Genomic DNA, 15,147 nt, shown 5'->3' on the forward strand with positions numbered 1-15,147 from the left:
CAAATATAACATCCATCTCCAACTCATTTACACCAAATCTTACACCAAAAAGAATATTTTCGAAATATTCCTTTTTTCCACATATATTAATTAATTTTATTCAACATATTTTTACACATTATATAATTAATATTTTTTTAAAAAATAAATATTTTAACGTTAATAAATATTTTTACAAATTATATAATTAATATTTTTATTAATTAAAATTTATTTTATTGTTAATACATATAAGTATTAATTTTAATTTTATGATTTAACTATTATTATATAAATTAATTATAGATAATACAAATTAATATATGAAAATGATTAAAATTGATAAATATGAGTACGATTTCAATCATAAGACGACCACAAAATCGATACAACTTCAAACATAATACGAAGACAAAACGAATACAACATCAAACATAACATATACAAATTATAAGCATAATACAAATATAATTTCAAACATAAATGCTTAGACTGTTCGAGTACAACTGTCAAACATTTGAACTATTATATTCATCCTACAAATGCTCAATTAAAGCACTTCGCAGTGCGTAGTGAACATCTTTGTATTTTATTTTTTTATATCGGCTGAGAAATTCTTGGAACTTCATATTCTCATCGACAATCATTTCTACTTCTGGAGCAGGTGTTTCTCTCGCATCTTGAATGGGTGCACTGAGGTCGCGTTCATCTTCGATAATCATGTTGTGCATTATGATAAATGATGACATTATGTCATGTAAATGACATTTCTTCCAACCACGTGCTGGGGATGCCACAATAGCAAATCGTGATTGAAGAACTCCAAATGCACGCTCAACGTCTTTTCTGCAGGATTATTGCTTCATTGCGAAATATTTCTTTTTTGGTCCGCGTGGATCATGAATGCTTTGCACAATAGTTGACCATTTCGGATAAATACCATCAGCTAAGTAATATCCCATATCATATTCTTTTCCTCCAATTTTGTAATAAGCAGTAGAAGCAATACCTTGTTCAAGTTTGGAGAATAAACTAGACGCCTCCAAAACATTTATATCATTATTTGTTCCGGGCATTCCAAAAAATCATGTCATATCCAAATCTCGTAATCATCTACTGCTTCTAAAATGATTGTCGGAGAACCACTACGACCTGCATATTGGCCTGCCCAAGCCGTTGGGCAATTTTTCCACTTCCAGTGCATACAGTCGAGACTTCCCAACATCCCTGGGAATCCTCGTTGTTCACCTATGTAGAGTAGTCTGGCATCATCATCGGAAGTAGGTGATCTCAAGTATCGTTCTGCAAAAACTTCCACTACAGCACGACAAAACCGTTGCATACACACAATTGTAGTAGATTCTACAATTTTGATATATTCATCAGTAGCATCCGCGGTAAAGCATATGCTAGCATTCACAATGCGGCTGTTATTTTTTGCAGAGTTGATAGACCAAGACGCCCCACACTATCAGCTCGTTGAACGAAATAAAAATCATGATTCTTTACCTCATCTACGATACGAATGAACAATTTTCGAGACATTCGAAATCGTCTTCGAAACATAGCTTCATTATATCTTGGAATTTCAGCAAAGTAATCATTGAATAGATTACGATCGGCGACTTATCGATCACGATGGATGACTACATGACCTGGAATCGAACCTCTGTGTGTGAATCATGTACACAACAACCAACTGTTGCTCTTGAGTTATCACTTCTATGACTGCTTTTCTTTTATTTTTAACACTCTCAACAACATTCAACCACTAATTCTGGGTTTCATCTTCTTTTCTCGACAACGAAGATGAGCTAGTGGAAGATAATTGTAATTCGGATTGAGAATTCATTTTCTAGATAATGAGAATGTGAAATGAGTGTTGTGAGAAAATAGGATTATTACATCACACTATATAATAGTTGTGAAGGATGTAACCGTTGGAGAGATATAAACCACAACGGTTGGATGGATTTTACCCGGATCAAGATCCTGACCGTTGGATGTGTGTTTTCAGATCTAAATCACAACCGTTGGATGGATTTTACACGGATCAAGATCCTGACCGTTTGATGTGTGTTTTCAGATCTAAATCACAACCGTTGAATGGATTTTACACGAATCAAGATCCTGACAGTTGGATGTGTGTTTTCAGAGCTAAATCACAACCGTTGGATAGATTTTACATGGATCAAGATCCTGAACGTTGGATGATTGTTTTCAGAGCTAAATCACAACTGTTGGATGGATTCTACACGGATCAAAATCCTGACCGTTAGATGTGTGTTTTCAGAGCTAAATCACAATCGTTGGATGGATTCTACACTGATCAAGATCCTGACCATTAGATGTGTGTTTTCAGAGCTAAATCACAACCGTTGGATGGATTCTACACGGATCAAGATCCTGACCGTTAGATGTGTGTTTTCAGAGCTGAATCACAACCGTTGGATGAATTCTACACGGATCAAGATCCTGACCGTTAGATGTGTGTTTTTCATCTACACGGATCAAGATCCTGACCGTTAGATGTGTGTTTTCAGAGTTAAATCACAACCGTTGGATGGATTCTACGGATCAAGATCCTGACCATTAGATGTGTGTTTTCAGAGCTAAATCACAACCGTTGGATGAATTCTACACGGATCAAGATCCTGACCGTTAGATGTGTGTTTTTCATCTACACGGATCAAGATCCTGACCGTTAGATGTGTGTTTTTAGAGCTAAATCACAACCGTTGGATGAATTCTACATGGATCAAGATCCTGACCGTTGGATGTGTGTTTCCATAGCTAAATCACAATCTTTGGATGGATTGGATTACAGTATAAATTGGCTATATTAGTCTTATACAAACTCAATCTTATCATCTTTTTCAAGCAACACAATGACATCCAATGCTAGAACTGCTTCTTACACCATTGAAGAAGATAAGATTCTATGTCATATGTACATTGACATAACACAGAATCCTATTATCGGTATCAATCAATCCAAAGATCAGTTCTGGGCTCGTGTTGAAGAAGCTTACAATAGTAGAAAACCAAACACCCTACAAGTACGTAACAAAATATCACTGCAGTGCCGCGTGAAAACTATACTCCGTCAAGTTGGAAGATTAAGAGGATGCATTTGCCAAATCGAAATTCTCAAACCAAGTGGTGCATCTGACGAGGACATTGTGAGTATTATTTAGATATATCTATAGTTTGCTATAAAGACTCTACTATGATTTGGTTTTTTCGTAGTTACACAGAGCAAAATATATGTTCATGCAAGATCCTAATTACAATAAAAGGATTCAAGTTTGATCATGTATGGCCAATTTTGAAAGATTTTGAAAAATTTTCTAGTGACATCCATCCATCGAGCTTCGCACCTCAAACCAATGTCACGAACTTGGATTCATCACAGTCAGAAACTCAGACACCAGAATCAGGTTCTCAAGGAATAAATTCTTTTACTATTAATTTAAGTAGTGATGAAAATGTAGGTGACACTTCATCCGGCCGACCTCTTGGAGTTAAAAAGGCAAAATTGAAGAAAAAAAAAAAGATGACAACATTGTAGAATTGTTATCGACGATTAAACGAGGGCATTGAGAAATTATTGATGTCCTACAAAAGGGATCTACTGAACTCCAACAAACTTATGATATTAAAATTCTTGAGCAGCACAATATCGCATTAAAATTAGAAAATCAGAAAAATAAAATCGAAGCTCGGAAACAACAATTGGCGTTGGCTGAACTTCAAGAGAAAAATAAAGTTATGTACATGGATTTGAGCACAATTGGCGATCCAGAAATGCATGAAATTGTGCGAACTGAACGGGCAAAAATTAAGGAAAAAAGAAAACAAGCATCTGAACAACAAGATCGTGACATGTATGGCCAATATTTGGGTGATATTGGAGGATATGGATCTAATTTACCACCGTATTGATTATTTGTTTCAATGATGTCGTTCTAATTATATTTTGAATTATGTGTTCTAATTTGCAATGTGTGTTTTCATCATGTATTTCAATTACGTATTTCTAGATTGATTATGTATTTCAGTTTATATTTGTATTTCAATTTTCAACTAGTAGTATTCCTTTATGTATTCGAATTTGATATTTGTAGTCCAATTTATATTTGTAGTTTAATTATTTGAAATTGTATTACAAAATAAATTAATTATAAAATAATTATTTAATAATTATTTAAATGTTAAAAATTAAATTAAATTAAATTAAAAATACTTATTTATTTATTATATTAAATGATTATATATTATTTTTTTCCATAATATTTAGTTATTAAAATAATACCAAAAATATTTAATTAATATTTAAATATTTAAAAAAACAAATAAAAGGTAATTAAAAAAATTAAAAAATAAAATAAAATAAATGAACCAAATTTGGTGCAAACCAGGTGGGGGCGCCAAAATGGCGAAGAATTTGGCTCCCCCGTTGGAGGATTTTCCCTGCGCTAAATGGTGCAAAGTACCATTTTAATGCAGGGTTGGAGATGGCCTGAAAGGTCGAATTTTTTTGAGGGATTTGTGCTCAGATTCTAATTTCCACACTTTATTGGGATTGGCTTTCAGTTGGCGCAATTGGGTTTTTGGATTTTCAATTTGGAGGGCTTCAACTGTTTTGGCATTCACTGATTCTTGATTTCTTCTTATATTTTGAGATTTTTTTTCTTGGATTCGAATAAGATCGGAATCTGCGACTTGTTCTTCTTTGTTTGTTTCGTATAATTTACTTTAATTTCTTATTCGAGAGATTTAATTGTTGGTCCAATATCCTTGTTAACAACTAACTACTTTATTTTCATTACTAAATCTTGGAGAAGTAAATATAAAAATGGACGAATATGGTCTACTGCTTTTATGGTCAATACTAGATTGAAATATATTTCGTATTTTAATCGAACCGAATCGGTAGTTGTAAATTTGAGGCAATATGGTAAGCTTGAAGTATGTTTATATTTTAGTTTAAATATAATTTAGGTTTTTTTGTTTATTATTGGATAAAATTTGCAAAATAAATGGGAGAATTTTAATGTTTTTCGTCGCTATTGACCGTGCTAAATCGATGTGTTTGTTATTGTTATTGAAATTTCATTTGTTAAAATATTGATATTTTTGTTCTTTCATTTTGATAATTGGCATATCAATGTAACCATTGACAACATATTTAGTTTATATTTATGAAACTAAAACAATTTTTTTAGTGTGTTGGGTGCAGCAATGAAGCATAGTTCAAATACTGAAGAGGTTAAAAGACACTGTGAATTGATTAGTCGTTGTTCTCCTTCTTTCTTTCGAAGCACGATTCAAAAATTGAAACCAAAAATTGGTTTGAGGCAGATGTCTAGTTTGAAGCAAACCCCATTTTTTCACTTGCTTGAAATGCCTAAATTTCATATCAGTTTTGCTCGGGTTGAGTCAATTCTTCGGAGATATAACCTGATTTTGGATGCTTTTATTTTTGGGGATAAAATAGATATCTCATTTATTTCATCCGAGTTTTCTATAATTACGGGGTTGAAAGATATTGGCCAACATATTGATTTAGATTTGTCAATGGAATCGGACATTGTCGGAAGGCATTTTGAAGGAAACTTAAGTGCTGTGAAGCGAACAAATATCGCAGCAAAACTTGATTTGTTAGCAGACAAGCAAGAAGATACCGATGTTGATGATTTTGTAAAACTATATATTATTTTTGTTTTCAACTGTATCTTATTTCCAACAAGTAATTGTATGACTCCTCGCTTCTTGTTGCCCTATGTTGACGATCTTAGCAAGATATGCAATTATGCATGGGGCAATGCAACATATAGGTTTTTAAATGAAGAAATTTTGAAGCATGTGCGCGATGGTGAAGGAAGAAAGAAATATTTTGATGGTTGCGTAATTGGATTGATGGTAAGTCGAGTTTGAAATAAAGTTCATTATTATAGAGTAATATTAACTTTTATTAATTTTACTTTTAGGCATGGGTGTATAAACGAATTCCATCACTTGGGAAACCATGTGCTTTGCATATATTTCCAAGGTTTTTTCGTTGGGTTGACTCTAAAATCCCAAACGATCTTGATGCAGCTTCTGTTGTATTCCTTTTCATAACAAAGAATAAGGTTTGAATTCATTTGATGTTCTTGTATTATTTTATATGATTGTAAATATTTTTATATAATCATAATTATTAGCATTATTATCCACAGGTTTTCCTTATTTACCCTTTACCTGAGGAAAGGGTACTCGTCGGTAATCGTGATAATGAGGTTAAAAAATATAGTATGAAATGCTTTGGTTACGAAAATATTTGGATGCTATTTAATTATTTAATATTTTATGAGGTGTGAAAAAAAACAAATGCAGGCTGAAATAAAAAGGATGGATGCGATTATCAAGGTACAAGATGAAGAGATAAGAGAAATGAAGAAAATTTTGCATTTTGACATAATGAAAGGTACAAATAGAGTTTCAAACGAGAAGGAGAGGATATATGAAAAAATAAATTATGATATGATTCCTCATGATACACATGAGTTTGACGAATATGCAGATGAAAAGTTAAACGTTGTTGAAAGTTGTGATTAAATTCCTTTTGACGGATATTATGGTATTTCTGATTTAGTGGAAAAAGGGAAAAATTATGTAGAAAAAAATGGTGATAAGGTTTATTTTGAGGGATATGATGGTGGTTTTGATTTAGAAAAAAATGAGATGGAAATTTAAAAGAAAATGAAGAGAATGTGACTTTTGATGCACATAAGGTTGATGCAGATGAAAAGTTAAACGTTGAAACTAGTGACAGAGTTTTTTTTAGGGATGTGATGATGGTCATGTTTCAAAAGAAAATAAGGGAGAAAATGTTGATAAGAATGCAATTTAAAGTGAACAGGTTATTGAGGATTCACATAGAGATAAAGTTGGTCTATTAGTGAGGTAAATTTTAATAGTGAGGATGAGAAATATGAGAAAACCAACTTCAAGAATGAAATTTCTTCGATTGCTCGTGATGTTATGAGTAGGCAAGACAGAAAACCAAAGATCAAGGAAAAAAACTTCATGACACCTCCTTCCACTGCCCCAAAAAAGAAAATAATGAAAGTAGTCGGTCATAGAGCTGTAGATAACACTGTTGAGCTGGTAAATCCAAATCACATTTCTTGTATAGTTAAATAGCTATTAAAAAACTAATCATATGATATATATATATATATATATATATATATATACCTATTATTTCTACATAGTATTTGATACTTTTATATCGCAGGAAAATTCAGAATTAGTTGTACAAATTGCAAAAGCTGCAGTAGAGGAGTCAAATCAAATTGATAATGTGTTTTTTGAATATGGTGGGCGGTCGTCAATTTTTGATAGTGACAGGAATATTGTGGATACTTTTTTGAATAGATATGATATGAGGTAATTCTTTTTTTTTTATGTAATCCACTTTTTATGTTTTGTAATTTTTTGGCATAATTTCTTTGTTTTTATATAAATGATACACTTTTTTAGGAAGGATGCGTGGAGGAGTATGACGTTAAAAGTTTCCAGAGAAGCGCTATGTGACTTATTGTATGATAAAGAATTGATGGATGATGTGATAAATACGCATCCTTGGCCACATCAACTAATAAGAATCCCTCGTACTTGTTCTTAATATGAGTTCCATCTAAAAATATTAATGGCCAAAAATCACTAATAAAACCAACAAGACATGCATGAAAACATATGAACAATCGTCTAAATTTGTTTGTCATCGGATTGATTTCACATTCAACAAAACTCCTAGGATTTGTTTCTTTGACAGCATGACAATACCATCGCAACTTATCATAAGACCCCGTATCATTTCCATGAATATCCTGCATTGTCATCTCTTTTCCTGCCCAAACTTTATGATACTCAAGTTCTACTCCGAAATCTCTTTGAATGTCCTTCATCATCATACATGGGCGATATGATGGTTCTCCTCTTAACTTCTCCTTCACAACGTTAGCTACCCAAGATGAATCAGCTTTAGGGTGACCTCTAGTCCGCAAATTGTCATCCCCACAACTATGACTTAGGTTGCACTTTCTTATGCCAAATGAATTGTCCGATTGATGTCTAGAGGCATAAATTTTCCACTCACAATTCTTTTCACTTCAAACAACTGAGATCTTATCACGACCATTTTTCTTGTAAATAAAAGATTTTCTAGAGGCAACAACGTAGTTTTTAAGACATATCCTGAATTTTGCAGCATCTTTAAATATTTGGCCAACACCACGCATGCAACGAATCCAATAATCAATAGAATTGTTTAAAGTGCTAACTTCAAATCCGTGGCCTCCGTCCGAACAAACTTCATCATCAAAATCAAACCTTATTATTTAAAAACAAATAATAGAATACATAAGCAACAAAATAAATATTCATTTAATGACAATTTAACTTTAACTATAAACTCTTAACACATGATTAATTAACTAATTAAACATGGCAAAAATAAAAAAAAAAGTTACCTTTCAACATTTTTGTTACCCAAACTCTGATCATCTTTACGAACCGCTCTTAAGTTGATCATATTCAATTTCAAACAACTGTGAAGGTGTATCATGTTTCGGACGTCATCGTCTTCGTTCAAGGTCACTGCAATCTTCTCATGGGGTGCTATGTATTGCAAGATCGCCAAATCAAGATTAATAACATCACATTTTTGTCTTAAACTCTGGAATATCTCTAATAGAGTGGCACCATTGGGAATTGAAATCAAATAAAGAGCATCGATGTAGCGGTAGCTTCCAAAAAATGAAAAAATTGCGCTTCTAGATCCGACTTCCATCAATAAAATGACTGTGGATTTCCGAAAAATAAAAATATAACTTAATCGATATAGCTCGGTCAATGGCGATAAAAAAACATTAAAATTATCCCATTCATTTTGCAAATTTATCCAATTACAAATGAAAAAAGCCTAAATTATATTTAAATAAACATATAACCATGTTCCAAGAAATGAAAAAATCGCACTTCCAGATCTTGCTTCAACCAATAACTGTGGTTTTCTGAAAAATAATATTATAATTTCATCGATTTATCACAATCAATAGAGATGAAAAACATTAAAATTCTCTCATTTATTTTGCAAATTTATCCAATTATAAAAAATCCTAAATTATATTTAAACAAACATATATAACCATGTTCAAGCTTATCATATTACCTGACTCTTACAACTACCGATTTAGTTCAATTCAAAAGCAGTAGACCATGTCAATTCATTTTTTTATTTACTTCTCCAAGACTTTGTACTGAAAAATTATGTACAGAAGAGCAAAAACGAAAAAAATAATTAAGTTAAAGCCATAATCGAATGTGAAAGAAAGTGGGTTTTTGGCTAATGTCGATTGTGAGAAAATAAAGGAAAATTTATATGTATTTTATTCAAGGATAATGTATATATTAATAACATATTGCCAAGTCCATCCCAAACAATAAAAAATGGTTAGCTGTTAACAAGATATTGGACCAACATTTTCTTCCATTTAAATCTAGATTAGAGCTCAACTATAATACTAATTTTGAAGGCTAGCTATGAGACTACGGAAAAATTAGAAATTAAAGTAAATTACCGGGAGTTTCGATCGAAATAAGGGCGATGGCTCGAACGATTTGGCCTTGTTAGTTTTGGAGGTGGTCTGCGCACAATCAAAGTGGTCTCCGGTTTGTTTTTGTCGGGATTAGAGCGACGATGATGAAAATGGCCCATGTACAGTCGAGAAAGGGAGATGGGAGAGGCGAGACGACATGGAAAAGGCGGAAGATGAGAGACGGCGAAGGATTTGAGCTGCACACATTCGAGAGAAAGATGGAAGATGGATGAGAGGGGTTAGGGAATAAGATGAGGATGATTTGGGTTTTGGGAAATAGGGCAGATGTATTTTTCCATAATTTACCAAAAAAAACCATATATATATTAACAAATAATTTTCTCCTTGGATTCTCACCGTATCAGCAAGTACTATGGACAGAAAGATAAGGGCTATACTGTAGTGCTTGGAAAACAAGGAACAATTTTGATGGCGAGTCCGCTTTCCAGCCAACGGACTTCCCATAACAAAAACGATCCATTTGCTCCATTTTGTAACCTGGAATCACTGAACATGCAATACATCCCACCTCAGGGGAAAGATAGTGGTGTGCGAATTAGGATTAGTAGCAGCAATTGAAAAGGGAGAAAAGCTGAGAACTACTGCTGCCTAAAAGTTCTTTCAAACATTACCTAAATATTGAACGGTATCCACACCCCCGCGACCACAATTCTATTCAAAGGTACCACATATGGAAACGATCGAGCACCAGTGGTCGCGGCATTCTTCGCAAGAGGGCCGAATTTTCAGAGCCGCGGGCCCGCAGCAACGTGAAACCTGACATTATTATATGCAAAACATTTTAATTAAGTTATAGAATATCATTAAATAAAATATTTTATATATTGGCAGATCGTGTCATAAGTAATATTTATATCTCGTTAAAAAAGCGTAGTGGTTTTTTAAAAATATTTTAAAATAAATGTAAATTTTTTCAAAATTTAAAAGAAATATATATTAGGTAAAATTGCAAATTTAGTCCTGTATGTTTGTCACTTTGCGATTTTGGTCCTTTATGTTTTCACATTTCAGTTTTAGTCCTGTATGTTTCGATTTTTGGCAATTTCGGTCCTTTTTCTTTGAAAATGCTGACGTGGCACTGTACACGTCAGCTCCACATCAGCATTGAATTGGTGCCACGTCAGCGCCACATCGGAAAAAGGACTAAAATTGCCAAAAAAATAAAGATAGCGGACTAAAACTGCAATCTGAAAATATAAAGGACCAAAATCGCAAAGTGACAAACATACAGGACCAAAAAAGCAATTTTCCCTATATATTATAATAATTAAGTCACACAATAATTTTTATATACTTGTGAACTAAGCATAGACATTGCTAATTTTCTTCAAAGGTAAGTGCTCGAAACTTGGGTTAGCATTTTTATTTGCGAGCTTCAGATTTTATTTGAAAGGTACAAAGAGAACTGAAACTTGCATTTTGAGTTTATTAACTATTTGATCGTGTGATGAAATTTTTGAAATGATGAATACAACTGTGTACTATATATCAGAGAAGAGTGCACATTGAACTTATATAACTTGAAGCAGTCAAAGGTTTGTGGATGAAATTTTCATCTAAAATTTGATCTGTAACAAATTCGAAGATTTTGGGATATATTAATCATGACTTAAGCAGTTAGTAATTATGTTGTAAATTCATAAAGATCGAAAACTTTGATGAATGAAATTGATAGATTTTTTTCAAAATCAGGCAAGGTTGGAGGTTGAAGTTTTAGATCATGGTAAGTTTGTAAATCAGGTTATAGTCAATTTTATCGAGAAATTATAATTGAAAAAATCAAACTTGAGCTCCGATGTATGCTTGACGAGCCAGAAAACGAGTTTGAAAACAAGTTTGCTTAACGAGCCCCAAAACGAGCTCGCTAACGAGCCTGCTTAACGAGCTCGCTTTTGAGCTCTAATAGTGCACAAGATGAAGCTGGTCCATCTGGAACTAAAGATGATGAGGATGAAGCTACTGATCAAGAGGGATCTGATAGTGATCAAATTTAGATTTTGCTTCTTCTCTCATCTTTGCTTATCTGTTTCTTTTTTATTATAATACAAGTGTTTTTGTTCGTTCTAGTTATGTGCTTCAAATTCTCTTACATGCTTTAACTAGACTAACATCTTTTATCCCACTTATGCTCTGACATGTGAATTAAAGAATCCCATGTGTTATTGACCATGTTATCCACCGTGTTACGACACGAGGGACAACACTTCAGGGGGAGACTTTAAAATTCAGGGGAAGAAGATTTTTAAACTCAGGGGGAGTTTGTGATTAGTTCATTCTTGTGCAATGTTTTGTCCAGAAAGCAAAAAGGGGGAGATTGAAAGGAATTTTATTTCTTGATATTTTCGGCCCTTGCACGAGTATAAAAACTCGTACGGGTGCCTTAGGGCTAAATATTACTAGTAAACGTAAGATCAGTCTTACAAAATAATCCTAGTAATTTTACGAAAAGTCATTAAATCCTAAATTTCTCAACAAGTTGAGAAATCAAACTTGCATCATAAAATACAACAGAGTATAAAAGAAATTGGATGCAACTCCCGTAGCCTAAATTGAAGAAACAGAAAAGATCTTCAATAACACAGTTCCCACAGTGTTGTCTCTGATATCTTCAACACGAACGGCAACACGGGGACATTCAACAACGATAGTTGCAAACCTTGCTTCAGAGTTCTTCAAATTCTTCAACAGAATTCTTCAGAGTATGCGCAGTATATTATCGTCTGAAGTCCTCTCATCTTGTGCGTGAAATTCCCTTTTATAGATTAGCATTCAAATCTTGAAGATTTCCTTAGATAGAGTCCTACATGAATAAGGAAACATGTTTTAGTAGGAAATAAACTCTATCAAATCTTGGAAATCAAATCTTGATAATATCGAATTATATTATATCAACTAATCACCTTATCAAGACATGATTTAAACTTAGGCAAATATATCTTTAAAATAATCGATACATACTCAGGATATTTACCATATATTTTATCTTGTCTAGAAAGCAAAATCTAATAATATCAATTAATACAAGGGCCGAAAATATCAAGGAATAAAATTTCTTTCAATCTTCCCCTTTTTGCTTTCTGGACAAAACATTGCACAAGAATGAACTAATCACAAAATCCCCCTGAGTTTAAAAATCTTCTCCCCCTGAATTTTAAAGTCTCCCCCTGAAGTGTTGTCCCTCGTGTCGTAACACGGTGGATAACATGGTAAATAACACATGGGATTATTTAATTCATATGTCAGAGCATAAGTGGGGTAGAAGATGTTAGTCTAGTTAAAGCATGTAAGAGCATTTGAAGCACATAACTAAAACGAACAAAAACACTTATATTATAATAAAAAAAAAAACAGATAAGCAAAGATGAGAGAAGAAGCAAAATCTAAATTTGATCACTATTGGATCCCTCTTGATCAGTAGCTTCATCCTCATCATCTTTAGTCCCAGATGGACCAGCTTCAGCTTGTGCACTATTATCTCCCCCTGTTTGGCCAGAAATGCCAAGTTGTCTCCGACAATCAGCCAAGATCATGCTGTAGAACGCAATATCTTCCTGTGCTTGCGCAATTTTCTCTTCAGCACGAGTAATCAGCAGCTGAATAGTGGCAGTGATGAATTCCAGGGTAGTAGGAGTAGGCACTATTTCTTCAGTATTGTCACCCGTGTTGGCAACACTGGGTGCAACACCAGCAGCTTCAGCAGCAGGATTAGGAGTAGCAGTCCAGGGCAAATCCAGAACTCGATTTCCCTTGAGAAGTCCAGCTGCTAACTTCAAAATCTCAGGTTGATCCGTGAGATCTTCTGTAATATTACTGATGAAAGCCTGAGATTCCAAAATGTCGTAGATCAAAGATGGGAAAGGCAGCTTAGTAGACTTGAGTCCTCCATCAGCAAACTAGAGCACTGTTTTGAATACCATCTTCCCAAAATTGAAAAGACTTCCAGTCCCTATGGCATACAGAATGAACGCCTGTGGTCGTGTGATTACTATAGAGTTGGAGGAAGGCATCCAATTCCTCACAACAATCTTGTGAAGGACCGAATAAAATGATGTCAACTGGCTGCAGAAAAATGGTCAGAGAATTTCTTGACCAACCCACCAGTGAGGACAGAGATAACTTCATTAACATCTGGATGGGGTCTTTCATCAACATCGGGGGTTGAATATAGAGCGTTGATAACGGCTGGAGTAAACTCAAACAGCCGATCCCGAAGATAAACCAAACCATACTTTGCAGATTCTGGATCTTCAATGCTTGCGGTCATGTTTGCATAGAATTCCAGAATTACCCTCTTACAGTAGGGTATCACAGCAACAACAGTAGAATAAAGTTGCCTAAGATTCAGAAAATCAACAAGATTGTACCTATCATAGGAGCATACATCTATGTTCCTCTCATCCAGTAGACCTCTATGAGCGAAGAGATTGCAAACAGCAGCAGCATCACCAGAGTAAAACATGAGAGAATGAGCAGCATCCATGTCATAGTCCTCATCAACAGTGTTGTCCGTGGTGTTGACGACACCAACAGCAACACTGGCATCAGTAGCAGAAACATCCTCTGTCTCTAAAGGCTCTTCATCAGCATCCATGCTGGAAATATCTTCAGAGTCTTCTTCATCTCCAATATCAGCACTCTTATCAGAAGAGTCAGCATCAGAGTCGGCAGAAGAAGAAGAGGAAGAAGGATCATTATCTTGATGGGCTTTGCCTGCAGCAAACTCCTCCATCATCTCAGCATCAGGCTCATCATCGGAGAGTTAAGCAGAGGGAGGAACAGAGGAGGAAGCATTTCCTTGCTTCAGGCTTTCCAAAATTTGTGCCAGAGTGGCATCTTCATCAGAAGCAGCACTTTCTTGGGGAACAATAGCTGCAGGAGTGTCCTTAGGAGGAACACCATCAGAAGAGTTTGAATCATCTCTTTCAAAAGCAGATTCAATGATCGGAGTGGAGGCAGAGGCAGTAGCAGAACCAGAGGGTTTCTTCCTCGCCACAAATTCGTAGTTGGCATCATCAGAATCGTCACCGGAGCTGCGATCTTCTTCAGCCATGGAGATGCGAGGACCCTTGTAAAACCTTTTAGACTGGGTGAAATCAGGGTTGTAACCTGCCTGCCTTTTTGATCGGCAAGCCATCGGTGGAGGAGGATTAACCCTATTCAAAACGGAGAAATCAGGAGGATTATCCAAATCAATCACGTTCTCTGGTTCTCCAGGCATGAGAACAGCAAGAGGAACGGGTTATATGGGTACTGGAACGATCGGCAGAGAAGGGGTGGAAGTTGGGTTCTCCGGTGTTGCAACACTGGAGGCAACATCGGGTTCTTTATGGCCCATCTCGCTTCTAATATCCTGTGGATCAAAGCCTGCCATGGTAAATAAAAAGTTTAGAGAAAGAAGGATGTAGGGTTTGCAGAAGACTTGATCGGGAATAAAGCAATTTGAGAAGATGATAATGCCCGATAATCACGAAAACTCATATATAGAATCCTTATCACA

At 34.6% G+C, this 15,147-nt stretch overlaps 1 long non-coding RNA gene and 1 pseudogene across 2 annotated transcripts; both read right to left on the bottom strand.

Annotated features, from left to right (window-relative positions):
* Nucleotides 1–515: 515 nt before the first annotated feature.
* Nucleotides 516–1,653, bottom strand: LOC140871350 (uncharacterized; annotated as a pseudogene).
* Nucleotides 1,654–7,696: 6,043 nt separating this feature from the next.
* Nucleotides 7,697–9,936, bottom strand: LOC140875951 (uncharacterized). Of its 2 annotated transcripts, none has more exons than XR_012148621.1 (3): nucleotides 9,612–9,936; nucleotides 8,502–8,649; nucleotides 7,697–8,341 (listed from the first exon to the last, which is right to left on the bottom strand). It is a non-coding gene; the product is annotated as an uncharacterized lncRNA (long non-coding RNA). The 2 variants fall into 2 exon arrangements; XR_012148620.1 differs by having other exon boundaries at nucleotides 7,697–8,361; nucleotides 9,612–9,934.
* Nucleotides 9,937–15,147: the final 5,211 nt, after the last annotated feature.

This window comes from Henckelia pumila, chromosome 1 (genome assembly GCF_033568475.1).
Source record: "Henckelia pumila isolate YLH828 chromosome 1, ASM3356847v2, whole genome shotgun sequence".
Taxonomy (NCBI): Eukaryota; Viridiplantae; Streptophyta; class Magnoliopsida; order Lamiales; family Gesneriaceae; genus Henckelia; species Henckelia pumila.